The sequence below is a fragment of the Mustela erminea genome, chromosome 4, assembly GCF_009829155.1.
Source record: "Mustela erminea isolate mMusErm1 chromosome 4, mMusErm1.Pri, whole genome shotgun sequence".
Lineage (NCBI taxonomy): Eukaryota > Metazoa > Chordata > Mammalia > Carnivora > Mustelidae > Mustela > Mustela erminea.
In genome coordinates, this window is record NC_045617.1 from 1891381 (window position 1) to 1916845 (window position 25465).

Consider the following 25465-nt stretch of genomic DNA (forward strand, 5'->3'; position numbering starts at 1 on the left):
ACGTCCAGAACCATTCTCTGCTCAGCCTGGGCTTCTCTTGGCCTTTGCCCACCGCTGGTCTGTAACCAGACACCAAGGACACAACAAGGTTGGCCTTTCTGCTTGTTTTTCACTTGAAAGGCCCTGTGAAACTGGAATTTGAAAAAAAAAAACATATATTTGTTTTTAAATGGCACTCCCTACCCTGGAGAAGGTTCTCCAGATCTGGCATTAACTCCTTCCCTTCCGAAGCCCCGGACCCTTCTGAGAACTTATTGCTCGCCGGCACGGGGCGAGCCGCCTTCCTTCCGTTGCGTCCTTCATGGTCACTAGGGTTTCGTCGGATGGTTTCATCGCCAGCACTTAATAGATGGACAGACAGACTCAGAGAGGACGCACAACGTGGCAGGTGGTAAGACTGGGGGCCTAGAGGGGCAGGGGAGAGACAGCGACGGAAACAAGACAAAGACAGAGAGGGACAGACAGAGCAGGGGAGAGGTGGCGGCGCTGTGGCCGGGGCGGGCTTGAGGGGGGGGCCCTGCGGGAAGGCATTCGGGGCCACCTTCCGAGGGCTCCGTGTCGCCGGCACGTCCTCTCCACGGGGTTCCTGCTCTTTGGTGCCCACCCGGCGGTGTCTTCTGGCTGGTCTCAGGCCACAGAGGTCAAGCCAGCAGGTCTCTATCACCCTGGCCCCCGCGGATGAGCCCAGGACCTGTCTGAGAAGAAGCCTATTTCCCAGCTTTGTGGCTTTTCCGCAGGGACCCACTCCGCGGCCTTGGAGGAGCCGCACCCCGTCAACACGGAGGCTTTCCTGCACCGGCGAGCCCAGCCCCTCCGTGGGCCTCTCCGTGGGGCCTGGGCGCAGGGCTGGGCCTGCCGGTGGGGGAGGCCCCAGAGGGGCAAGGTGACTGTGACCTTCCCGGGTGCCCTTCCCGTTCTCCTGGAGAGGAGGCTTAGGGTCTGTGTGAGTGTCGCCGCTTGTCAGTTTTAGAGGAAATACAGCAAGACCTGTGTACTCCTGTTTCCTCCGGAAGGAAGGGTGCCGTGCACTTGTCCCCGATGACCCCGGACCTCCGATGCGTGGCCTCCAGACCCAGGGACACCGTCCTACCTACCGGTCTGTGCAAAGTGTTGTGGTGGCCCTGGGAACCGAGCGTGGAGGTCTTCCTTGACTGATGAGGGGGTGACCTCCTGATAAGTCCGTGTCGGCCGTGGCCCCCCGTGGTCACGTGGCCGGCATGGAGCTGCTGCTCGGGGCCATGGCCCAGTGCCCCGAGTGAGGATCTGAGTGTCTGTGGCGGGGACAAGGTCCAGATTCAAAACTCCAAGTACGATTTGTAGTGAAATGCATTGATTCTGTACCGCTGTGAAGTCCAAACATCGTCAAGGTGAACTTGGAAAACCGCGGGCATCTGTAGGAGGGACAGTGGGACTAAAAGTGTATTTAGGAACGTCGTCGCCTACATTAATGTTTATCGTCTGTTCTACGCGAACGCTTGTTTGCTGTGCAAACTTAGTTTTTAAAACAACCCCCTTTGCCTGTCTTCTGGTCAAAGGGCTGCTCCCTAGTCTAAGCCCCTTGGGGTAGAGGTGCTGGAGCCACAGCCACAGGAGCTACGGCCACGAGGAGCCACGGCCACGGGAGCCACGGCCACGAGTCTGTGGGCCCCTGCTTAGGGGCCCACAGTGCCCCAAGAGAGAAACCGCCAGGCGGTCTGGACGTGGAGGGGCAAAAGAGTAGTGATGAGGGTGCATGTGGCGCAGAAGCTCGTACACTGAACCTGCAAATACCTTCCTCTCGGCTCCTGGGAAGCAGCTCTCCCTCTGTGGGTCCTTGGGTCCCGAGGTTCGAGGTTCGAGGTCTGGACTCTGGGCCCTCAAGTCCCGGGCTCTGTCTCTCCGGGCTGGGCCAGGCTTGGACATCGAGAAGCTTCCAGGCCATTCTGACGGGCGCTGGAGGCTGGAGCTGCAGCTGCGGACTCCCCAGGCACGGCCTGGCTAAGGGAGCCGAGGTGGACCCAGGCCAGCACCATGCAGACCCCATGGGGGCACGCCCACAGCCCCCCACGCAGGCCACAGTCAAGGGACGAGCCCTCTCAGAGCGGAGCGGGGGCTCATTCTAGCGGTGCCGGAGGGAAGGCCTGATGATCTCCCCGCAGGAAACGCTTCAGAACGCTAGTCATCATCAGGCACTTAATTAGCAAAAAGGGGGGTTTTCTCTTTTCTTCCGGTGCTCACTGCGTTTGCCAGGGTTTGTTTGGGATTCCTCTTCTGTTCTAAATACCTCTCATTCTTCTTCCCTCGGTGCCTGTGTTTTTACTCTTTCTCTTGAAGAAGGTCCCCACGCTGTGCACCGTCCCTGCACGGGGAGGTCTCCCGGCGGGGGGTGGGGGACCCCAGGCCTCAGAGCCCCCAGAGGGACGGACGATAGTGCATGGTCGGTGGGGGCGGACCGTGGCCACAACGTGACCCGCGAAGAGGTTTAAGAGCACAAAGAAAAGCACAGATCTGTAGCAGTTGCTGTGAGTCTGGAATTTTAGGGAGTGGCAGGGATGTCGGCACGGAATGTTCAGGAGTGCTGCGGGGCGGTCGGCCTGGATTCCCGCCGTGCGCGTGCGTGTGCGCGTGCGTGTGGGCGCGCGAGCGTGTGCGTGTGTTGGTGGGAGCGGGAGGGAGGTGGGAGGCTGAGAAAGACGAAACCCACCGCTCCTTCCCTCGAGCACTTTCCTTCTCGGCAGCGAGCCTTTGTGACGTGAATGTGACTGGATTTATTTATTCGTTTTAAAGATCTTTATTTCTTTATGTGAGAGGGAAAGAGAGCACAGCAGGGACGGAGACGCAGACGCCCCGCTGAGCGGGGAGCCCCACGCGGGGCTCGATCCCAGGACCCGTGGACCGTGACCTGAGCCCAAAGCAGACACTCAGCCCCCTGAGCCACCCAGGCATCCCCCGAGTGTGACTTTCAACAAGGACTGAGCCACAGGGGACCCAGGTTCTTCTCAGGTCACACCGGGATCAATGGCCAGGAATCTCGTCCTTCCCTTTCTGGACTCCCGGGCGCCCTTTGCAGCACGGGCTTTGCTGCCGTGTCCTCCCAGGAACACCCCTGGTCCCTCCCGGCATCACGCAGGCCACCCCTGTGCCGAGTCCCCGCAGGTAACGGCTGTGCCCACCCTGTGTCTAGCCAGACAGGTGCCGTTTCCAGAACATACTTGCACTTTCCACTCCCTGCCCCTTTGTTGTGAGTTTGTTCTTCCCGTGGGCCTCCCCTTCTCTACCAAGGGGCCCTCGGGGGCACAGCAGCATCAGGATGTGCCCCCGGCCCCTCCTCACCCCAGGGCTGGTGCTTTCCTCACCGGCCGCTCCGCGGTCCTCGTCTGTGGGCAGCTGGTGCTCTGGGCGAATGCCGTGTGCAGGGAGGGGAGCCTGGGATCCGCAGCAGCGACCTGTCCCTGCGTGGACCTGGCTGACCCCTCATGGACGGGGTCACGCCTGCTCCGTGTCATGACCCCGGCACCCGGCCAGAGCCTGGCTCGCAGGCGGTGCTCCAGGGAAGAGCAGGACGGCGAGTGTGGCCGCTGCGTGTCTCAGTCCTTCCTTTTCTCTTCGGGGGCACACGTCCCATGGCGCGGAGGAGACCTTGGTTCCCGTGGGGGCAGGTGAGGCTCGCAGCCATGTCCCTTGTCTGTGTCTCCAGTTGGCAGGCGTGGGGCAGGAATCCCACAGGGCGTCTCCCTGTGGCCTCGAGAAAGGCTCCCCTGCCTCAGAGCAGAGGGGTATCGCGGCGCAGGGGCCGTTCCAGTTCTCCCTGAGGGTCTCTGAGGGTTTCCAGCCACCAAATGTGCCCGGGGCACGTATGTTGGTGGGTGCGAGTCTCGCGGGGTGTCCTGGCGTGTGCATGTTTTGGAACAAGTCCTCAGGCTCTCCCAGTCCATCCTTCTGTGCGTCAGGACAAGAGGTAACCGTGTTCCCGTGGCTGGCACAGCCGTGCTCTGACCGCAGGGCTGTGGCCGTGTTCCCGCCCCTCCCGCGAGGCAGCCCCTGGGCGTGCGTCCCCACAAGCACGCACCGTGCCCTAACCACAGACCAAGAAGCCGCAGCTCTGGGTACGCGTGGAGGAACGGGGTAGGTTTGCCGTCTCGCTGCCTGGGGACCCGCAGAGGGTGTGGAAGGAGCCCAGGGCGCCGTGGCCCTCGGTGGGAGCCGTGGAGTGGCCTTCGTGACGGGGACAGCACTGCTCAGCACGGGGGAGGGGGCTCCCCAGGACACTGCAGGAGGACAGCGCGGAGCCTGCTGACGGGTTAGCTTGAGGTCGCCACGGGCTTATCGTGGTCACTCGCAGCCTCACTGGGATGAGCCCCTGGTTCCTGCGAGGTTTTGCTGCCCGACACTCTGGAAGGAGTGATGGGGCTGGACAGAGAGCAAGCGAGCAAGCCCCGGCTTGCAGTCAGGAGCCTGGAGGCGTCGGGAGCCCGTCTGTTTGGGGCCACAGCAGCTGGCCTCGGGTCTTTTCTGTGGCCACTGCGGTGGGACACCACAAAGGCAGGCGTGGCCTGCAGCGGGCGGGCCGGGCACGACGCCACCGGCACGTGGTGGGGAGCCGCCTCCGGGCTCGCTGGCCAGAACCACAGGCCTTCCAGTCTTCCGGGCTCTGAGGATCCATGGGGCCACGGACCCAGGCCCGGCACAGAGCTGCAGCTCAGGAGGGCAGGGGTGGGGACGGCTCGCGGGCTGCTGCCCGGCCGCCTCCTCTTCCAGGCCTGTCCCGCCACGGTCCTCGGCAAACAGGCGCAGCGCAACCAGTCTCCAGGAGGTCAGGTGGGGGCTCCCGCGCCTGCCCCCAGACTCCCCATGACAGACGTGCTACAGTGCGGCGCCTTCTGTCCTCCACCAACCCCGCGGGGTGCTCGGAGGCGACGGATCCGCGCTCGGTCCCACGATGCTGGCCGCCGACGTGGGCGAGTGGCCCGCACGCAGCCTCGGGCCCGGCTGGAGAGGGACGCGGCTGCCTGCACTTCGGACCAGAGGCAGGGAGGCTGGTGTCCCCTCTCAGGGCCACGCTGTCCGGGGAGCGGCCGCAGAGCCTGCCCGGAAGCTGGACCTGTCCTCTGCCTGCAGGGCTGGCCCCAGAGCCCGGCTGTTCCCTCCCGAGTCACCCCCGGGGCCCAGCAGTGACAGGCGCCTGCTCTACCGGTCAGGTGACCCAGCCCCCACCGCCCTCCCGTCCACCAGAGCCATCGGGTGGCCCCTTCTTGCCTTGACGCGATCTGCGGGCAAAGTGGGGGCTTGACCTCCTAGGCAGCAGGGGCCACCAAGAAACGCTTCAGACGAGACCGCCCGAGGAGGGCCCCAGTCCAGGGCTGGTCTCATTCCTGCAGGGCCGTCCTCAGCCTCACCTCGGCTCTGACCTAGGCCCTTGTCTGTCTCTCGGGCTCTGGCCGTGAGGGGACATCAGTGGTGTTGTGTCCCCCAGTGCTGGTCAGCACTTTCCCTGAGGGGACAGTGAGTCAGGGCCACAGGACCGGACCTGGGGGTCCCAGGGCCCCCCGCCCCTCCTCGGAGGGCTGACGGGGCCTGCCGCGCCGTGGCCACACGCGCTCCCTGGGCCTGCACACGGCTGCTCTCGGAAAACACCAATTAATTCTCTTTGCCAACCTGGCCTCCCGAGCTCCCGTCTTGGGGCGACACTTCGGGAAGGAAACCCAGCTCAGTCTGGCCCAAGGGAACTAGAGGAGGCGTAGGAGCGTAGCCTCTGTCCCCACGCACGTCCTCCAGACACATTGTCATCTCGCTCAGGCCCTCGGCAGAGCGGCCCCACTCGGGAGGAGGCGGGCACCCCGGTGTCCTCTCCAGGGTCTCTGTGGACCCCTGCGATGTGCCAGCCTCTCCTTCCTGGCGGCGCGACAGCCCGCCCGACCTCTGGGGCTGGTCACTGTCCCCAGGGCCCATCCTGCCAGGAGCCGGGGTGTGCGGCTCTGTCGCTTCCCGGGGCACGAGGCCGCCGTCGGAGAAAGGTGAAGCTGAGGTCAGAGGCCGCCGTCGCTGCGGAAGTCTGTCGGTCTGTCCTCACCCTGTCCTCATCCTTCCGCTCCCCGCTCGCGGTCCGCCGGCATCACGCACTCGTGAACGCACTGTGTGTGCAAATACGGCGCACCAACATCTAAATCGCACGTTCACTGTTTAACCCTCTGCTTTCCAGACTGCACTGAGGCTTTTCTTCCGTGTGACTGAGGGTTTGTTAAAGTGTTTGCTCAGCCGGAGATCGTGACCCTTCCAGACAATCCGCCTCCTCCGCGCCTTTCCACTCCGCCCACCTCCCTCCTGCGCGCAGAAGGGTCCCTCAGCTTTCTCTTCACTGAGTTTTCTGGTGTTTCTTTCAAGCATCAAAGGAGTCGTAGTGACCCAGAGCGGAGAGATTTGACCCGTGCCGGGCACTGATTCGGAAGAGAGCAGGAAAGTGTGCTCTGCGGAGTGCGGGTCAGCAGCGGGGGCAGGAGGTGGCCAGGACCGGCGGCCTCAATCCGGTCCCGAGACGGCGAGCCGTCCCTCCCTAGCGATGGTCCGTGCGGCCTTCGTGCACCGGCAGTGCCTGGAAAACGCGGGACGCTGGTGGCATCCTTGCTCTGTACAGATGCGCCTCCCGAGTCTCCCGGGGCCTTCTCCTGTCGGGTCATTCACTGCAGGCCGGACTGTGCTCTTGCTGCTTCTGGACCGTACTTTCGTCCCATCTAGAGCCGTAACTCACTGCTCACGCTGCTGTGGAGGGACTCGCCCGGACGGATTTCAGCCTTCACCCGGCTGGGATCGCACCAGGAAGGCAGCCGAAGACGCTGGACGGGACCAGAGGAAGCTGCTCTCCTCGGCGGCGGCTGGCGGGTCCTGACCCCTGGCTTTCGGGTCGGCTCTGCCTCGTGTCCTCCTGCGTCCAGACTCTGGGAGAACAGCACGCCATCTCTTGTTTGCCCCCATCTGTGACCACGATTTTGATGGTTGTGCTAAGTTCCCTGCTGTGATGTGTATATTTGGACCCAGAAACTGCAGAGGTGCTGGGCCCGAGGCACCGCAGACATGATGGGGACCCTCAGAGCAAAGGAGCATTTCCGTGTCGTGCCCACGGCACGTGGACGTGGCAATGTGGGCCCCACTTCCCGGCTGAGAACAGAGGCACAGAAAGGGCGTGGGAACTCGCGTGCTTGTGCAAGAAGACGTGAGGAGCCAGGACCAGAACCAGGTGAACTGAGGCCAGACTCTGCTCTTCCCCGACCCTGATGCCGTTGATCTCAGTCATTTGTCCCAGTGTGGGAGCGTCTGTGGGGTGTTCCGGGTCTGAACGTGTGGGGCGCCACGAACATGCTCATGGCGGGTGGGGGGCAGAGGCTGGGGGAGGCAGACGCTGGGGGGGCAGAGGCTGGCGGCAGCTGCCTGAGACACAAGGGTGTGTTGCTTCTGGTCATCCTGTAAGTCCCAGCCATGGGGTGAGGATGCCGGTGCTGAGGAAGCCCTGAGAAAACTGTCTTCTGAGACTCGTGTCGTTGTGGCTCTTACAGGGGTGGCGTTGATCCGTTGATCACGTGTCTCAGGCAGTCCACGTTCTGGGGCCGGAAGTCTGAGCTCGGGATGCGGGCAGAGCGGGTGACGGGTGGGGGCCTGCTTCCCGGCTTGCTGGTGGTCTCCACTTGCTGTGAACTCAGGTAGTGGGGAGGGGTGGGTAGGGAGGGGGAAGGAGAGGGTGGGAGGAGTGAGGAAGGGGGAGAGGGAGGGAATGGCGGGGGCGGTGGGACAGGGGGAGGGCCATCCCAGAGCGACGCAGCACGTCCCCGTCCCATGCGCTGCAGGAAAGCTGGAGGGACCTCGGCCCCCCGCAGCCCCTCTGGAGGGAACCGGCTCACAGGCTGCGTCAGGATGCGCCGCAGCTTCTGGCCTCCCTTGCCCTGCCGGCCTGCAGCGGTGAGACGGGGCAGCCAGGAAGATGCTGCAGGGGGAGGCCCCCGACGACAGAGGAACAGGGACGGGGGCAGAGGCTCCGGGAGAGGCCGCCCAGACACGCGCTGGAAGGGAAGCTCAAGCTGGAGGGGAAGCAGCACGGAGGGGCCCCGAGTCCGCAGATGTGGCTCCAGAGCCTCTGGGAAGCGCGGGAGAGGCCGAGCCGGGGTCCGGACGCCTGGCCGTTCCCTGTGGTCAGGTAGCTTCGCGGGAGTCACCGGAGAACGGGAGCTCCGTGGGAGCCGTCCCTCGCCACCCGATTCGCCGCTGCCGGCGTGGAGGCCCCAGTGCCATGGAGCCCCGGGTCTGCCAGGGATCGGGACGCGGTCCTCGTTCTGTCTTTGTGTGAAGCCCTCGCACTGTTCCTGCGAGCGGAGCTCCACCGCGGACGACGACATGACGACACGCTCGGTCCGCTGGCACCAACCCTTCCCTGTCAGGGCAACTTTTACAGGTCAGGGGCATCTTCTCTCTGACCGGGTGAGGTCAGAGATGGGTCAGTCTTGTGCCTGGATGCACGGGGACATTCTTTAGCCTTTGCACTTTCTGAACTTTGAAATGCCCGAAGACACCCCAGAAACACATGGCACGAAGGTGTTGTGGTAATTGCTGCGTTCTGTGCCCACTTGTGTCCCCTATGGCTAAACTTGTCTCCATACCCCCCAGCACACACCCTCTGCACACAGTTGCCCCCCGAAGTGGGCACGGAGCCACGCAGCAGGCCGAGTGACCCGTCTCCCGAACTTCGTCCTTGAACATGTCCACGCTTGACCAGTTCGGCTCGCAGCCCCTCAAGGGCTGCCCCGGTCTGAGGCCTAACCAGGCCCTAGAACTCGCAGGAAATGCCTCGTGCCTCCGGATCAGAAGGAGGAGGCAATGGCAGCTCTTGTCCCGTAACCCTGATTTCCGGGGTTGGACCAGGAAGCTGCTGCCTTCCTGCTGAGGCCACGTGCTGCGAGGACAGACGCGGACCTCGGTTCCGCCAGCCGCCTTCGGTCCGCACGTTCGATGCTGTTAATTTGATCATCCCCACCCTACCTCATCCGCGGGCTTTTTGGACTCAAGGTGACATTAGTTTCCCTTCGATTCGTCTCATCATTTCTACCTGTCAAGATCATGGGCTCCTAAGGGCACAGATTGTCCTAACTTACCTGTACTCCTGGGAGGAAGCCTTACAAACACTAACACTTGGTCACGGGACGTGTGCAAACCTGCAGCAGATAAGCACTGCCGGACCTCATTGCATTCTTACTGACTTTGAGTACGGACTTGGAAGACCCCTCGGCCTGCTGGGTGTGGAGCCTCAACACAGACTTCTTCCCCCAGACCGACGGGTTTCATGGGGGGCCCTAGAAGAATCACCCCAGTCTTGTCCGTGAAATGAAGGGGTTGTCCCGATGGACTGTGAGGTCCTTCCACTTGTAGCAATCCACTCGCTGTGATTCCGGGTGCCCTCGCCCCTTTGGGGATGGGGTCACGTGGACAGAAGCATCCGTGGCTGAGAGCACCCCCACGCTGCCGTCAGGAATCGTGGTCTGTCCTCAGAGACCCGCACCGGGCAGGGCTTCCTGGGAAGAAGCCCCAGATCTGTGCGTTTCTCCAACAGCCTCAAAACAGCTCCTCTATTACAGTGTTTTCAGGCCCGCACCTGCGTGTTAATCTACACATGAGGGGCGCCTGGGTGGCGCAGTGGGTTAAAGCCTCTGCCTTCGGCTCAGGTCACGATCCCAGGGTCCTGGGATGGAGGCCTGCATCGGGCTCTCTGCTCAGCGCGGAGCCTGCTTCCCTTCCTCTCTCTCTGTCTGCCTCTCTGCCTACTTGTGATCTCTGTCTGTCAAATAAATAAAAATTAAAAAAAAAAATCTTAAAAAAAATAATGAAATCCACACACGAAACGGTGAAAACAGATAGAAATGTCGCCAGCCATTTAAACCTCTGGATTTTCCAAGTTAACTATTCCCAGCAAGATGATATTTTGCTGATATTTTTGAAAGAAAAGAAAGAAGTATGTGTACGTATACATGTCCCCATGACGCACGCTGTCTGGGCACAGGGTTGCAGACAGATCAGGGGAGGAGAGGGCGCAGTACGTCAGGGTTGCAGTGGGATGAAGATCTTGGACTGGACGTCGGCCTTTCTCGGGGGAGACAGTGGTGGTTTAAAGCTACTTCAGGACGGTCTGCTTACTCAAGAGCGAGCAGAGAACTCACAAGCCTGAGTTTCCATCAGGAGCAGGAGTGACAGTCCCCCTGAAGAAAGGGACAGCAGGACAGGGAAGCTAATGTTCCGTTTGGTCGTCTCGCAAGGCCTTGCCTGTTCAAGGTGCTGTTTAACATGCGTCCAGCCCCTGCGAGCCCATAATACAGCAACCAGGACATGCCCTTCACCTTCGCAGAAGTCATTACGATTTTCATCTTACACGCCAGGATGCCAAGGCCCGCAAAGACTGTCTCTTGCCCGAAGAGTGAAGCTGATACTCCCGAGTGCCTGTGGTTTGCTAGGATCTGTACTTTGTCTCACTCACTGTCCCAAACTACTCTTGGACCGAGATATTACTAATTCTGTCAAAGGTTCAGGCAAATCGAGTCACTTGCCTGGATTATCGTGCAAGGGAATGCTAGAACTCAGGTTTGTTGTGGAAAAGTGACCTTTCCAGTAGAGCTGACTATATCCCATACATCTTCTTCGTATCCGTTTGCACCGCGGTGGGGAGCTTTAGTGCTGAGAAATACGAGGTGAGTGTGTTCTATGCGGGAAAGTGTCAGAGTAGGAGAGAAATTATAAATCTAAGTGCCTCACTGTGCTTACTTCTGTGGGATTTCGGGAGGTTTGGGGCATCGAGCTGCGTGGCCCTTCAGCCGTCTTGGGTCGGTAGACAGAGAAGGTCAGAAGTCCCTTTAGTTATGTGTCTAGGAGGCTAGACGGTGTGGAGTTCAAAGGAAAATTCAGTATAAGAGGAGAATATCTCTGGCGGTTGGGAATTCTGCAAAGGAAAGAGGGTGTCAGATGTGTTTATGGCTGCCATAGTGTGAGTCTTCGAAAGCAGGGTATGGTACTTATGTATATATCTTCAAGGCTGTAGGGTGAATATTTTAAAAGTGGAACTCAAGGCTGCTTGGGACCCCATGTATATGGGCGTCACCTGGCAAAGCTTCGGAAGGAAAGCTACGCAGAGGGGTTGGCCTTAGGTGTTACAGCAAGACGGAATCCAACATTCAGATCTGGGATCCGGGATAGGAAAAGAGCAACTTCCTTTTTCTTTTCTTTGTTCTCTTCCTTGACTCTAAACATGCGGTTTGAAGGATCACATCAGTCTTGTTTACACCATCGATAACATCTACGACAATTTCTGCTCATAAGAGGGTCTCAGTAAACACATGATTATTACAAAGTCACTGAATAATTTAATGAATAAGTGAGGGATAAATGAAATAAAGAATGAGTGAATGCTATACTCTTGTTCTTTTATCGTTTATATAACTGTAGTCAAAGCTTCATTCACAAAAGTCTCATTGGGCACCACCATTTGTGTTTACAATTTAACAACAACAAAATGACCCAATTAAAAAATGAGCAAAGTACTTGAGTAGACATTTCTCCAAAGAAGATCTGCAAATACCCAATAAGGACAGACAAAGATGCTCAACATCACTAATCACTCGGGAAATGCAAATCCACGCCGACAACGTGGCTTCTAGCAAAGGACAGAAAATAGCGAATGTTGAAGAGGAGGTGCAGAGGTTGGGGCCCTGCGCCGTAGCACGGAAAGTGGTGCCGCCATTATGGAAAACAGTTTTCAGGTTTCTTAAAATTTTAAAAATAGAATTACTATTATGGAAATCCCACTTTTGGATCTGTATTCAAAAGAATTTAAAACAGGATCTTGGAGCGATATTCGCACACCTGTGTTAACACAACACCATTCACAATAGCCAAGAGGTAGAAGCAGTACAGAGATCCATCACCTGGTAAGTGGAGAAACAAAATGCGACATATGTATAGAAACACATATACACACACAACGGAATATTATTCAGCCTTGGAAAAAAAGAAGGACATTTCATCACGTGCCATAACCCGGCTCAACTTGGAGGACATGATACTAAGCCAAATAAGCCAGTTAAAAAAGAACAAATACTATATGTTCTAATGCATATGAAATACCTAAAGGAGTCAGCATGGGAGAAACTGAAAGGAGAAAGGTGGTTATGAGGGGCTGGGGACCAGGAAAAAGGAGGCAAATTGGTGTTCAACTGGCACAGAGTTTCAGAGTTACAAGATGAGAAGGTTCTAGAGATCTGCGGTAGAGTCATGTGAATACAACTGTCATCATTGACCTGCGTGCTTGAAATGCTTACGATGGGAAAGGTAATGTTGTCTTTTTTACCATGATAATAATGTAAAAAATGGATAAATTCCTTAACCAACACAGTTTTCCAAAACTAAGTCAAGAAAAGATTTCAAAAACCCTGAATATTAAATATTCTATTAAATAAATAAAGGTCATAATGATAAATCGTTTCACAAAGAAAACTCCGGGCCAAGGTGGCTTCACTTTATTCCTCATATTACCATCAGATTTCTGAGGAAAAGTAAAATAATTCCACCATCCATTTAAGAAAAGGAAGAAGAAGCATTTCCGAATCATTCGATGAGGTTAGCGTGACACTGGTCACCATCTGAGAAAGTCACAAGCACATATTCCTCAGGAACAGACTTGTAAAAATATTTAGAAAATATTAGATAATAAAACTCGGCAGCATATAAAAAGGATAATGCATCATGTCCAAATAGAATTAATCCCAGAAATTCAAGACTGATTTAACATTCGAAAATCAGTTAGTGAACTGGAAACAAACAAAATGACCCCAACTAGTTAATGATAAACAAATTTGGTGTCTCCATAAAAACGGAACACTGCTCAGCGATGATAGAAATGTGCCAACAATATGCATTTCAATACGCATTGCGGCAAGTCACCATAGCCAAACCCTGTGCACAGTATGATTGTATGAGTAGGATAGACAGAAAATGGAAAAGTTCGAGAAGAAAACACAGATGAGTGTTGCTAGAGGCAGCAGGTGGGGGAAGGAGCTGATTACTAAGGCGTAGGAGGGCATTTCTTTTGGGTGATGTAACGGTTTTATCTTGATTGTGGTAATAGTTAAAACCTGTGTGTGTCAAAATCATAGAACTTTATAGCAGAAACAAAGTGAGTTTTACTATATGTAAGCTACACCTCAACAAAAATTTAAACAATGTAATTCACTATTTAATAAGATAAGGGAGAAAAATCATATATTTATCTCAATAGATACAAGAAAGACATTTGTAATCCTTCAGCGCCCATGCATGAAAAACTCTGAACGAATGAAAAATAAATGAAACATCTCCAACCTATTAAAGGACATCCACACTGAACATCCTTCTAATGGTCAAAGATTCAGTGTTTTTTCGCAAAGACTGGAAAAAGGCGAGAATGTTCGTCCTTATCACCTCTATTTAATATTATCCTGGAAATATTAGTCAATGCCAACGTCACGAAATGACACGCATACAGATAAATAAGTAAACTTGTGTCTTTTTCTCAGATAACGTGATCCTATACATAAAAAGCCCAATGAATCCATAGACACAAAATCTACTAGAATTAATAAATGAAATTAATAATGTCATAGAACACAAGACCAAGATAGAAAAATTTACTTCTGTACGCTCGCCATGGATGATTGGAAAGTAAAACAAAAATATTTCTATTTTGTAATAGCATCAAAAACATAAAATAATTCAGAATAAATATGATGAAAGATGCTTACAACTTGCACCTGGTAACTCTAAAACACTGCCAACAGAAATTACAGAAAGCCTAAATAAATGGAGAGGTATACAGTATTCATGGGTTGAAAGCACCAATAATGTTATGAGGTCAGTTCTGCCCAGATTTATCTAGGTAAGCAATGCAATCTTAATCAGAACAACAGCAAGCAATTTTTAGTGGAAATTAATGAGTTGTTTCTATATTATTTAAAGAAACTCATAAAGGACCTAGAAGATTCAAAATAAATTTGATAAAGAACAAAATTGGAGGACTTGCATTACCTGATTTCAAGACTGACTATAAATCACCTGTAGTCCCATAGGGTATTATTGGCATACAGAGAGCCACATAGATTATGGAATCTCTTCCAGTGAATACACCTGCATGTATATGGCTAACATACTTTCAGTAAAGGTGTCCAGGTTCTTCAACGCGGATGGGGTAGTCGCTTTTCAACCACTCTTGTTAGAACAACCAGATCTCCACATGTCTCCTTGGCCCTCACCTCAGAACAAACACAAAGATTAACTTGAAATGGAAAAAATCCTAAATATAAAAGTTTAAACTGTAAAATGTTTAAAGACAATTTTTTTTTTTTTGCAAGATTGAAGAGGCTGACATTTCCTTAGGACACAAAACTCACTAAATGTAAGAGAAAAGAATTGGTAAGTTAGACTTCATTCAGATTAAAAACCTACTCTTCAAAAAGCACTGTTCAGATAAAAAGTCAAGTCACAGATTTGGAGGAAACATTGGCAGCACATCTATCCAACAAAAGGATTTGTGACAAAAATACATCCCAACTCCAACAAATCATTCATCAAATAAGATGAACAACCATACAATAAACAGAGGAAAGACCTGAGCAGAAACTTCACAAGAACGTCTATGATAATGGACCCTAAGCCCATGAAAGGTACCTTACATCGCTATCATTGAAATAAGAATTAAAACCACAGTGAAATACCACCTCACTAGAATGACTAAAAGAAAAAAGGTGGGCCATTCCCTATGTTGGTGAAGAGGGGCAGTTGGAACTCACATGCCCCTATTGAGCATATAAAACCTCACAACCACTTTGGGAAAGGGTTTATCGGCTTTTTATGAAGTTACACGCACAGCAATCTCACTCCCAGCTGGATGCCCAGAGGCAAGAAAACATACGCCCATATAAACTTGGTAAACGATTGTAAACAGCAGCTTTATTCATAATAGTTCCAAACTAGAAACAGCCCACTGACCAAGACAGAGGAACACACAAGCGTGTCATTGTACACCCACGCAATGAAGGGAACATAACCCCTGACAGATACAAGACGAATCAATTTCAGAAGTTTTTATTGCACAAAATGAGGCAGACACGAAAGAATGTTTACGTGTGACTCCAGTGATACGATTCCAGAGCAGCAACACTAACCTGCGGTGAGAGCTTTGAGACCAGGGGTGAAGTACGGACCCAACGGCAAAGAGGAACAAGGAACTTTCCAGAACATCTTGATGGTGGTGTTTACCCAGGTGAGGACTTTGCCCCCAAATTAACAAATTCTGCACTTAACAGGAGTGCATCTGCGGATACAAGGCCGTTATGAAGCGTGAGTGTCATGAAATTCAATGAGACACAGCAAGGTCCTCCGTGGGGGGAGTCAGGGGTGTCAAAAAAACACCAAACACACATTGGAAGATTATGTCACCTAAACAGCAAGAAGTCTGCAGTTTTCTGCTGACAATATACACTCATATTTTTCTTAATTTGTAACCCCAATGCTTTTTATTTTTTAGAATTTACCTTAGTTTCTGCAAGAGTGAAAAGCATGTTGGGAAACCCCTTCTCACTCGCTCCACGGTTCTTTTCCGGACTCATGACCTAGAAAATTTGTTCTTCACCACATTTGACAAAGGCTTTGTGAAGCAAGGTGTGAGCAGTTCTGATAGCTTGCAAGTGGGAGGTGCCTTGCGTGTAGGAAGACCTGCCTCTGTCACCCCAGGAGGGACTTACGGACATGCCCCCCACAGCCTGCCGCCACAGCCCCTGGAAAGGCCGTGCCGGCCACGCGGCCAACCACAGTGTCGGTTCTCCACATGTGCGCAGGCTCTAGCGTGCCACTCCCGTGCATTGCGGAGACCTCACTGGTTGTGGGGACCATCCCTAATGCACAAAAGCCACGATTCCCTTGAATTCTCCTCTGCCTGCTTCTGTGGCTGCAGAAAGGATTCACACCTACCTCCCTTGTGGCGCCTCATGGCTCATCAGTCTGCGCCCTGGCAAGACGCTGTGGCCTCCGTGCGGCCGCCGTGGGACTGTCTCCCGGGACGCGGTGCCAGGACCCAAGCCCAGGGCAGCCTGCCCACGCCCATCAGCCCTTCAGTCCCATTGTAGGGGTTCTGGCTGCAGCGCACACGTGTGCGTGTCCACACATGAGCGTGCTCTAGTGCCCAGGCACACACAGGGCACACGCAGAGGCCACCGTCCTGGCCTGCCTCTCCCCCGCAGCCCCACGCAGCCTCAACGACAATGCTTCTCCCTTTCTTCACCGGAAATCTGGGAAATAGCTTAAATTCGGAAGATAATTCTACTTTAAGCCAGGCAGCCCTTTGTCTGATTACTTAGCATGCCTTGTACAAGAGCGCAGCGAGATTTACAGAATGAAATGGACGGAACGGGGAAGCACCCGGGACGCAGGGACCCACGCGGGGTCTGGGAAGCCCAGGGCAGCTCGCTGGTGTAGGTGGTGCCTGGCGGAGGGAGGGCGCTCCCGGGCGGGGTGACAGAAGGCCCAGAGCCCAGAGGTACCGGCTGTGTTTGGGAATCAGTAACTTCTTTTTATGACCTCCTTCAGAGTTGGCCCTAAAGGCTGCCTGCAAAGCTGTTTTGCTCTTTGAAGAGAAACAGGATCGCTAACGGTTTTTTTCGTTTTATTTTTTATTAAAAAAAAAAGAAAAGAAAAGAAATACAACTATTATTATTCCTGCCCTTCCCAAGAATGTGAGGCTGGGCTAGTTCAACATCCGGGGTGTATTTGAGGAATCCTGCTAACAGGGAGAGTTGTTATTCTTGTTTTTTAAAGAGCTGCTAAATTTTATTTTATTTTTTTTTTTTTTTTTTTTTTTTTTTTTAGAACGGCTTATTTGTTTGGGAGAGAGAGAGCAGAGGGAAAGGCAGAGGGAGAGAGAGAGAGAATCTCAAAAGGCCTTCAGCTGAGCGCGGAGCCTGGTGCGGGGCTCGATCCCATGACCCCGAGATCATGATCCGACCTGAAATCAAGAGATGGGCACTTAGCCGATGGTGCCAGCCAGGTGTCCCAAACATGAATCACTTTTAAAAGAAAAAGAAAAAGTCAAATGATTTAGCAGAAGCAAGTCACAGCAGTAACGACTCAGAAGGGGGGAAAGACAGCCGAGCGCAGGTGTTTTGGCCGGTCCAGGTCCGCGGATTCCTGTCCTGGGACAGAGCAAGCACTTGGGCCGGGTGCGGCCTCGAGGTCCCCGCAGCCCCCACCCCCCGCCTGCTGTTTGCCGCGCCACAGGTGCCGTTCGTCAAGGACACGCAACACGGTCCACGCCATGGGGCCAAAGACATGTTCCAATGAAACTTTATTTTGGGACGCTGAGATCTGAATTTTTTACAAGTTTCATATATCAAGAAATAGTCTTCTTCTTCTGACTTTTCAACCTCTTACAGGTATGAGAAACTGCAGGCTCCTGGTGTTAGGACATCAAGTGTGATCAGCACATTCGGCTCTAGGAAGACGCCGCCTTTCCTCCCCGCTCGGATGAAGGGAACAGAAGACCAGGGCTCATGCCTCCCGTGGCTGCGAGGCTGGAAGACACAGACGCTGAGCCTGGGGCACCCACGTACGCGGCCGTGAACACGCGACGTGGGGGTCACCCGCCTTCCCCACTCGGAACATGTGGGATTGGAGACAATGGCTTAGACCTGACTTTATCCGGATACCGTGTCTCTGAAAAGGGAGAGCAGACAGGTCATTCTTCTGCTCAGACCGTGTATTTTGCACGGATATCACCTTGAGGAAAATCGGCACGACCTCCGGGGATCTCTGCTGACCCCTTTGAGGGAAGACACGGCCGAGCGGCGAGGAGCGGGGCGGCACCGCCTCGCTGCCGAGTCCCCGTAAGACAGGAATCGCCCGCCAAAGCCTCGTTCAGCGCAGACGGGATCTGGGATCGCCATGGCGACCGTGTTTGCTCAGGTTCAAGGCCTGTTCCTCAGGAAAGAAATAGGGTTGTTTGCTTGAAATTCTCAAAGCCGCCTGTAACTTCAAAGCCATGCTCATTGTGTTTGAACTTTCTCGAATTATTGATACGCTTTGTAAGGAATATAGATCTGCTCTGGAAAACGGAGCAAGACCCAAACTGCAGAATGTCCCGTGTGAGCCCGTGTCAGCGGGACAAGAGCAGCGGGAGGGGCGCTGGCCTGGCTCGTCTTGGGGAGCCAGGTGGGCGGAGGGGGCGGGGCACTGCAGGTGCCGTGCTCTCGGGGCGGCTCCCTGTGGCGGCGGACACCAAGGGGGGACAGCCCTCAGCACGACTCGGAGCACAGCTGACCCCACACTGGCTTGTCCAGGCAACCCGAACAGGACCTCGAGGTGCAGGCTGTGGGGCCCCCGCCACCCCGGGGTCAAGGTCGGTCTGCGGGAGGATGGAGCGTCACAGCGCGGGAACGTCTGTCCCGGGATCTGACTGCTGGTTCCCGATTCGATTTAGGGTGAGGCGCATGTTAGCAGGCTGAGAAAGGTTTGTTTGATCTTAAGTGAACATTTCTCCTTAAATCGCCCGCAGGGTCCTTCCTGTCTTTCCTCTTGTGAGGCTGGGGACCATCCGGGCGAGGCTGGATGTGGCGGAGGACAGGGCCTTGACCGGGCCTCGGTCCCAGATACGGGCCACGGCAGTGGCCACCCCAGTTAGGGCACCCGCGGACCAGCTCAGGGCACCTCATGGCCACAACCATGTAGGAAAAGCCCGAGACACAAGTCTGGAGGTAAACCTGCAGCGCCGGCCTCAACGGGTGTGAACGCCCCTAGGGCGACAGAGCACGGAGCGCGGGAACGTCGTCCCCTGGGGTTCCAGGTGGGTCGGAGTCTCACTGGTGCTCCCAGAGCTCTCCGGTGCTGGGGGACCCAGTGCGGGGGGGGGGGGGGGTGAGGGGGGCCGGCCCGGATCCCAGTTCTCACCCATCCCGTCCCCGCGGCCACAAAGCAACGCCGACTTCCTTCCCTAGTTCACAGCATCGTTGATGAAGGAAGGAACCCAAACGGCGTAACACAGGGCTCGTGCTTGCCTCAGCAGCCGGACACTTCTCTCCTCACGTTCTGAGCAGACAAGCGGACACCGAGGAACACTGCTGACTCCGCTGCGTCCTCCTCCTCCCGCTGGGGAGGTCTCTCTGGGACACCTGCTCTACCAGCAGGTCGGCGGCAGGCCCGAGTGCCCCCTGCCCTGCCCTGGGCCTGACCCTAGCCAGGGCACTTACCTGAGCCCTGTCCCTGACCCCTGCCCTGACCCTGATCCCAGCCCTGACCTGACCCTGACTCTGGCCCTGACCTCTCCCTGACTCCAGCCCTGACTCTGACCCCAGCCCTGAGCCAGGCTTGAAGGTGGGCACCGTGGCCAGAGACGCTGCAGGAAGTAGGCAGAGTGCTGGGCCGCTCTCAGGCTCGGGGAGCCGTTGAGTCTCACTCCCTCTCCAGGTTAGGTGGACACAGGACCCCGAGGGTCGTTCACCTCTAACTGACACCTGCCTTGGGTTTGGAAAACCCAGACTTGCCGAGAGCTTGGTTCTCCCTTGGCTGCTGCTGCCCCTTCCTCGGCCAGACCCGAGGGCCTCCCCCAGTGGTCGGCTGTGAGCACGGGCCAAGATGACACAAAGACAGCCTCTGCCCGCGCTGACCTGCAGGATGAACTCCTGGTCTCCCGGCAGATGCACGCTGGCTCCGAAGACCCCCCCCCCAATCTGACGACTCCCGCAGGGGGACCTCGTGTTGCTGGAGGACGCACGGTCCCTGCCCGTCTGCCGTGGGCGTGGTCACTTGACTGGCGGCGGGGCTTCGGCGGGGCTTCGGTGGGGCCCCACGTTCTTGGCTGCCATCCTTAAATCCCAGCCCCCAGCCCAGCTCTCACATGAAAAGGAGCAGTGGGTCAGAGAGGACCCCAGGCAGCCGCAGTGGGGATAACTGGAGCGTGGGTGGGCTTTAGAGGAACGATCCGACACCGCCATGTGCCTGCGGGGGAGCCGGCTACTGGGTTCCGGGCTTCTCCACCCAGCCGCTCCCGGGAGAAGGCAGGACAGGGGTGAGTTGTGGGCTGGAACTTCAGGTAGAGTAGAAAGCTTCTATTTTTAAAGGATATTTGATGATCCAGGAGCATAATGTACTTCCAGGTGATTCACTCAGGATGGGCCGGATGTGCCGGTAACAAACACGTGCAGATCTCAGCGGCAAATGGCAATGGACACGTCCGTGTGTGTCCACGCGTGTCACGCATCTGTCCGGGGACCGCGGGGCCCGGCTGACCGGGACGCCCCCTTGCTGCGTGACGTAGGGCATCAGCAAGTCCTGCCAGAGGTCAAGGGGAGCTTAGGAATTCACAGGCCTCCCTCTGCCCGATTTTAACATTTTAACAAATTAAGCTTTTTTTTTTTTTAAGATTTTATTTATTTATTTGACAGACAGAGATCACAAGTAGGCAGAGGCAGGCAGAGAGAGAGGGAAGCAGGCTCCCTGCTGAGCAGAGAGCCCGATGCAGGGCTTGATCCCAGGACCCTGAGATCATGACCTGAGCTGAAGGCAGAGGCTTAACCCACTGAGCCACCCAGGTGCCCCTAATCCAGCTTTATTTTTTTAATTTATTTTTTATTTTCAGCATAACAGAATTCACTGTTTTTGCACCACACCCAGTGCTCCATGCAATCCGTGCCCTCTCTAATACCCACCACCTGGTACCCCGACCTCCCACCCCCGACCCCTTCAAACCCCTCAGATTGTTTTTCAGAGTCCACAGTCTCTCATGGTTCACCTCCCCTTCCAATTTCCCCCAACTCCCTTCTCCTCTCCATCTCCCCATGTCCTCCATGCTATTCCTTATGCTCCACAAATCAGTGAAACCATGTGATAATTGACTCTCTCTGCTTGACTTATTTCACTCAGCATCATCTCCTCCAGTCCCGTCCGTGCTGATACAAAAGTTGGGTATTCGTCCGTTCTGATGGAGGCATCATACTCCATAGTGTATATGGACCACATCTTCCTTATCCACTCGTCCGTTGAAGGGCATCTTGGTTCTTTCCACAGTTTGGCGACCGTGGCCATTGCTGCTATAAACATTGGGGTACAGGTGGCCCTTCTTTTCACTCCGTCTGTATCTTTGGGGTAAATACCCAGGAGTGCAATGGCAGGGTCATAGGGAAGCTCTATTTTTAATTTCTTAAGGAATCTCCACACTGTTCTCCAAAGTAGCTGCACCAACTTGCATTCCCAAGCTTTTTAACTCCTGTATCCCCGTCAGAAGGAAGGAGCGCAGTCACGGCCCTCAGGCTCGAACGGTCTCTGTCTGGAAGCAACGGACATCACCTCCCCTCGAACTCACTGACCCAAGCCTGGCTCCCGGCCACGTCCACCTTCACCGAGGGTGGCTGCGCAGCCCCTTGAATTAGCCTCTGGAGAACAGGACAATCAAGGTGTCCTGTGGCCCCTACGGCCGCAAGTCTCTGCGGCGGAATCAGCCCTGCCAGCAGCCTACCAGCTTCGTGAAGGAGAAAAACTAGTCTGAAGGTGTTTTAAGAACCAGATTTATACATAAGAAATGTATCTGAGGGGCGCCTGGGTGGCTCCGTGGGTTGAGCCTCTGCCTTCGGCTCAGGTCATGATCTCAGGGTCCTGGGATCGAGACCCGCATCGGGCTCTCTGCTCAGTAGGGAGCCTGCTTCCCTCTCCCCTCTGCTGCTGCTCTGCCTACTTGTGATCTCTGTCAAATAAATAAATAAAATCTTGAAAAAATAAAAAAGAAACGTGTCTTAGTGTTCATGTTATTGGAAGTGATTTCCACATTCTTTTAAACGTTCTGTACTCGATGTATTTTTATAGTAAACATTATTTTATAATTTGAATTGAATTTGTTTTTCTAAAGACCCCGAAGACTGTTGCAGACAGGAGATCTACGTAGCTGCGAGCAGGGTTGATAAGGGAGAAACCTGACTCATCCGCAGTTGTCACAAGTAACGTCAGGACAGCGTTCCCCGAGGACACCCGTGTCCCTCGCAGAGGCCTGCGGCGCCCGGCCAGGTGCGGGTCTCACTCAGCACGAGTGTCCCGAGCCTCTGCTCAACGTCTGCAGTCCTGCTGTTAACCACAAGATAAGGGTAAGATAAGGAAGAAATCACTTAGAAGGTTTGGGTTTAGTTTTGTGAACTCCTGGCCCTCGGCAGCCAGCGTTGGAGGGTCTACACGACTTCTGGTTTGCGAGCGTTACCGAAGCGAGGCCAGTCTCAAACCTATGTTTTCTGCTGGGCAGAAAAGGGAGAAAGTGTGATTTTTTTATTTTTCTTTTTTTTCTCTTGTTGGGAACAGAGGAGTCCCTTAATTGTCCTGTTCCCCAGAGGCTAATTCAAGTCCCTCCACTTGCTCCCAAGCGGAGAGTGACCCGTGTAGTGACGGAGACTGCCGAGCGGGGGTTCATAACAAAGGCTTTTGCTTGTCTCTCAATGCAGTTTTGCCTCGAAAAGAAAGAAATAAAAAGCAGCTTTCAGCTCAAGGCAGACCAGTGTTGGGATACGGATTCGGAGGGTTGGAGACACGCAGGCTGGCGGGGTGGACGGGCGGGGTCTCGGGCCCGAGGTCCGTCTCCCCCGGGCGTGACCGCGGCGCCCGCCCCTCCCCAGACAGACTTTCCTGGGGAGTGACCTGGAGATCTGCCGTGCGAGTCTGAACTTGACTTTTTCCTGGAAGTGTCTGTGCGCCGAGTGAAGTGTTTGGCTCTTCCTCGCCCTCCTCACGCCTCTTACCCGCTGGGTCCTGACTCTTCGGGTCACCGCTGCAAGGGGGTCTGAAGATGTTTGGGAGCCTCGCTCGGGACAAAGGCCACGCAGGGAGGATCCTTTTTTTTTTTTTTTTAATTTGAAGGGAGGGTTCCTAAGGGCAGATGCCCACTAAGGAATCAAATTCAACTCTGACTTGGGGACATCTCTATAAACAGTCCCACTCATGGGGTGGAGGTGCCCTGCCCAGGGGGTCCCAGAAAGGGGCTTTTTGGTGAGCTGCGGTGTCCTGGGGTCCCCTGGTGCTGGCCAGACCTGTCTCAGTAGAAGGCACCTGCTCAATTCCAGAATCGTGATTCCTTTGTCATGATTATTTCAGGCCACAGAGAAGGGTGGAAAAGGTTGTACATAATGCGTAATAGAACACAGAAGAGGTATGTAGTCTATCGTGATAGGAATAACTGGGTTCTAGACTGACCCACTGCTGCTTTAGCTTTTCATTTCCAACCTGTGTTCTCATTCTCTGAGCATTCACAGAAAATAGTGCACAGCTGTATTTCTTTATATTTATTATATTTATTCACTGTAAATAGTGCACAGCTGTATGTATTGCTCTTCTTTTCTAAACTCTCCAGTGTGAAGGGGCCTGGGGGGGCTCAGTTGGTTAAGCGTCTGCCTTCAGCTCAGGCCGTGATCCCGGGCTCCCGGGATCCAAGCCCGTGTCGGGCTCTCTGCTCAGTGGGGAGCCTGTCTCTCCCTCTCCCTCTGCCGCTCCCCTGCTTGTGCTCTCTCTCCCTCTGCCAAATATATAAATAAAATCTTAAAAAAAAAATCCAATGTGAGACTCTCTGCCTTTTCACGGATGAAGGCAAAACATTCACATTTTTAATTCCTAAAAATCTGGCTTCATTTCTACCCCCTTGTTTTCGGTTTACACTGATTGCTCCGCTGCTTTGGGTCTCCCTCAGCCCATGTTTTCCTCTTTTCCAATCTGCTTGATCGACTATTCTATATTTCTTCTCCTCTTTGCTCTGCTTTGGAGGTGTATTTTCTACAAACACAGACAAATTTTCACTCTTGAAATATTAACGCGCCTTTTGAAGTTAACAAAGCCAAGCGCCATCACACCCTCCAACCTCTCACACCTGCAAACTCCTCTCCAGAGCTGGTCCTCCTGGTTTCATCACCCCCAATGCTCCTCTTTCTTTCTTTCTTTCTTTTTTTTTTTTAAAGTATGTCTTTATTTTATTATCACTCTTGAAATATAGCTTGTTGGGACATGGAATTCCATGATAACATTTATGTATTTTTGTTCTATTAATTAATTATTCTGACAACCGTACTTGTAGACGAGACAGTCACTGTTTTCTGGATTGATGCAGGTACATTACTTTCTTTCTTCAGCTTTAATTTTTTCAACCTTTAAAAAACTCTTGTCTGTTTATGACTTTGGATCGTGAGCCCCTCTTCTGTGACGATGTTTCTGAGAAAGTCTGTGCAGGTTTGGTAAGGACGTGTCTGCCCAGAAAATCCCGTGACTGCTTTTGCCACAGACCCAGAATTATTATCCTTGGATAAGTCTTACAAAATTTTCAGCTTGGAAGTCTTCAGTATCAATGTTTTTATATGTGTTAATTTATTTTTAAAACATTTATTATTATAAAACAGTAAGAATATATTTGAAATTAGAGAATAAGAGACAAGAGATAAGAAAAAGAAAACACTATTTCTACCATCCTGAGTTCATCACTATTACTACACATCTCAGTATATATAGTCAGTCTTCTCTTAACGTCCTTTTTTTTTTTTTTAAAAAAAAGATTTTATTTATTTATTTGACAGACAGAGATCACAAGCAGGCAGAGAGGCAGGCAGAGAGAGAGGAGGAAGCAGGCTCCCCGTTGAGCAGAGAGCCCGATGAGGGGCTCGATCCCAGGACCCTGAGATCATGACCTGAGCCGAAGGCAGAGGCTTAACCCTCTGAGCCACCCAGGTGGCCTTAAAGTCCTTTTTTTAAAAAGGAGGTTTATTTATTTATTTGAGAGAGGGAGAGACAGAGTGCACTTGGGGGGGAAGGGCAGAGGGAGAGGGAGAGAGAGAATCCCAAGCAGACTCCCCACTGAGCCCAGAGCCCAAGGTGGGATTCAATCCCACGACCTTTAGATCATGACTTGAGATGAAATCAAGAATCTGAGGCTTGACCAGCTGAGACCCCAAGTGTCCCTTGTACCATCCCTTCTACCCTCAGCCTGTGTCCCCAGTCTGCACTCTCTCTGTTTTTTATTAAGTTGAGATCATAATCCTATTTATTGATAGTTATTATACTATTAATTATTATATTGTATGTCACTCTGATTATAATATGACATATTAATTCTATTATGTTATCTACATTATTATATAAGGCTGTCATATTATTTTATATATTTATTATAATGTATAAGATAATTGTCATGGTAATATAATGATAGATAATAAAATAATGAAATAATATAATAAATGTAACAAGTTTATTACGTACACAAGAACTTCTCTTGGTTAATTATCTCTACTTTTGCACAAAATCACATCTTCATCTTATTATATCCACTGTCCATCTCCAATTTTCCACACTGTTCCAAAGCATTATTTGCAATTGGTGTCTTTAAACTAGGACCCAGGAACTGTATCTGATCATTACAGACTTAAAACTCGATTCT

At 53.4% G+C, this 25465-nt stretch overlaps 1 long non-coding RNA gene across 3 annotated transcripts; it reads left to right on the top strand.

Moving 5' to 3' along the window:
• Window positions 1-20447, top strand: LOC116587953. Of its 3 annotated transcripts, none has more exons than XR_004284711.1 (3): window positions 1-391; window positions 17460-20086; window positions 20175-20447. It is a non-coding gene; the product is annotated as an uncharacterized LOC116587953 (long non-coding RNA). The 3 variants fall into 3 exon arrangements; XR_004284712.1 differs by having other exon boundaries at window positions 17460-19205; window positions 19486-20447; XR_004284710.1 differs by having other exon boundaries at window positions 40-391; window positions 17460-18865; window positions 19017-20447.
• Window positions 20448-25465: the final 5018 nt, after the last annotated feature.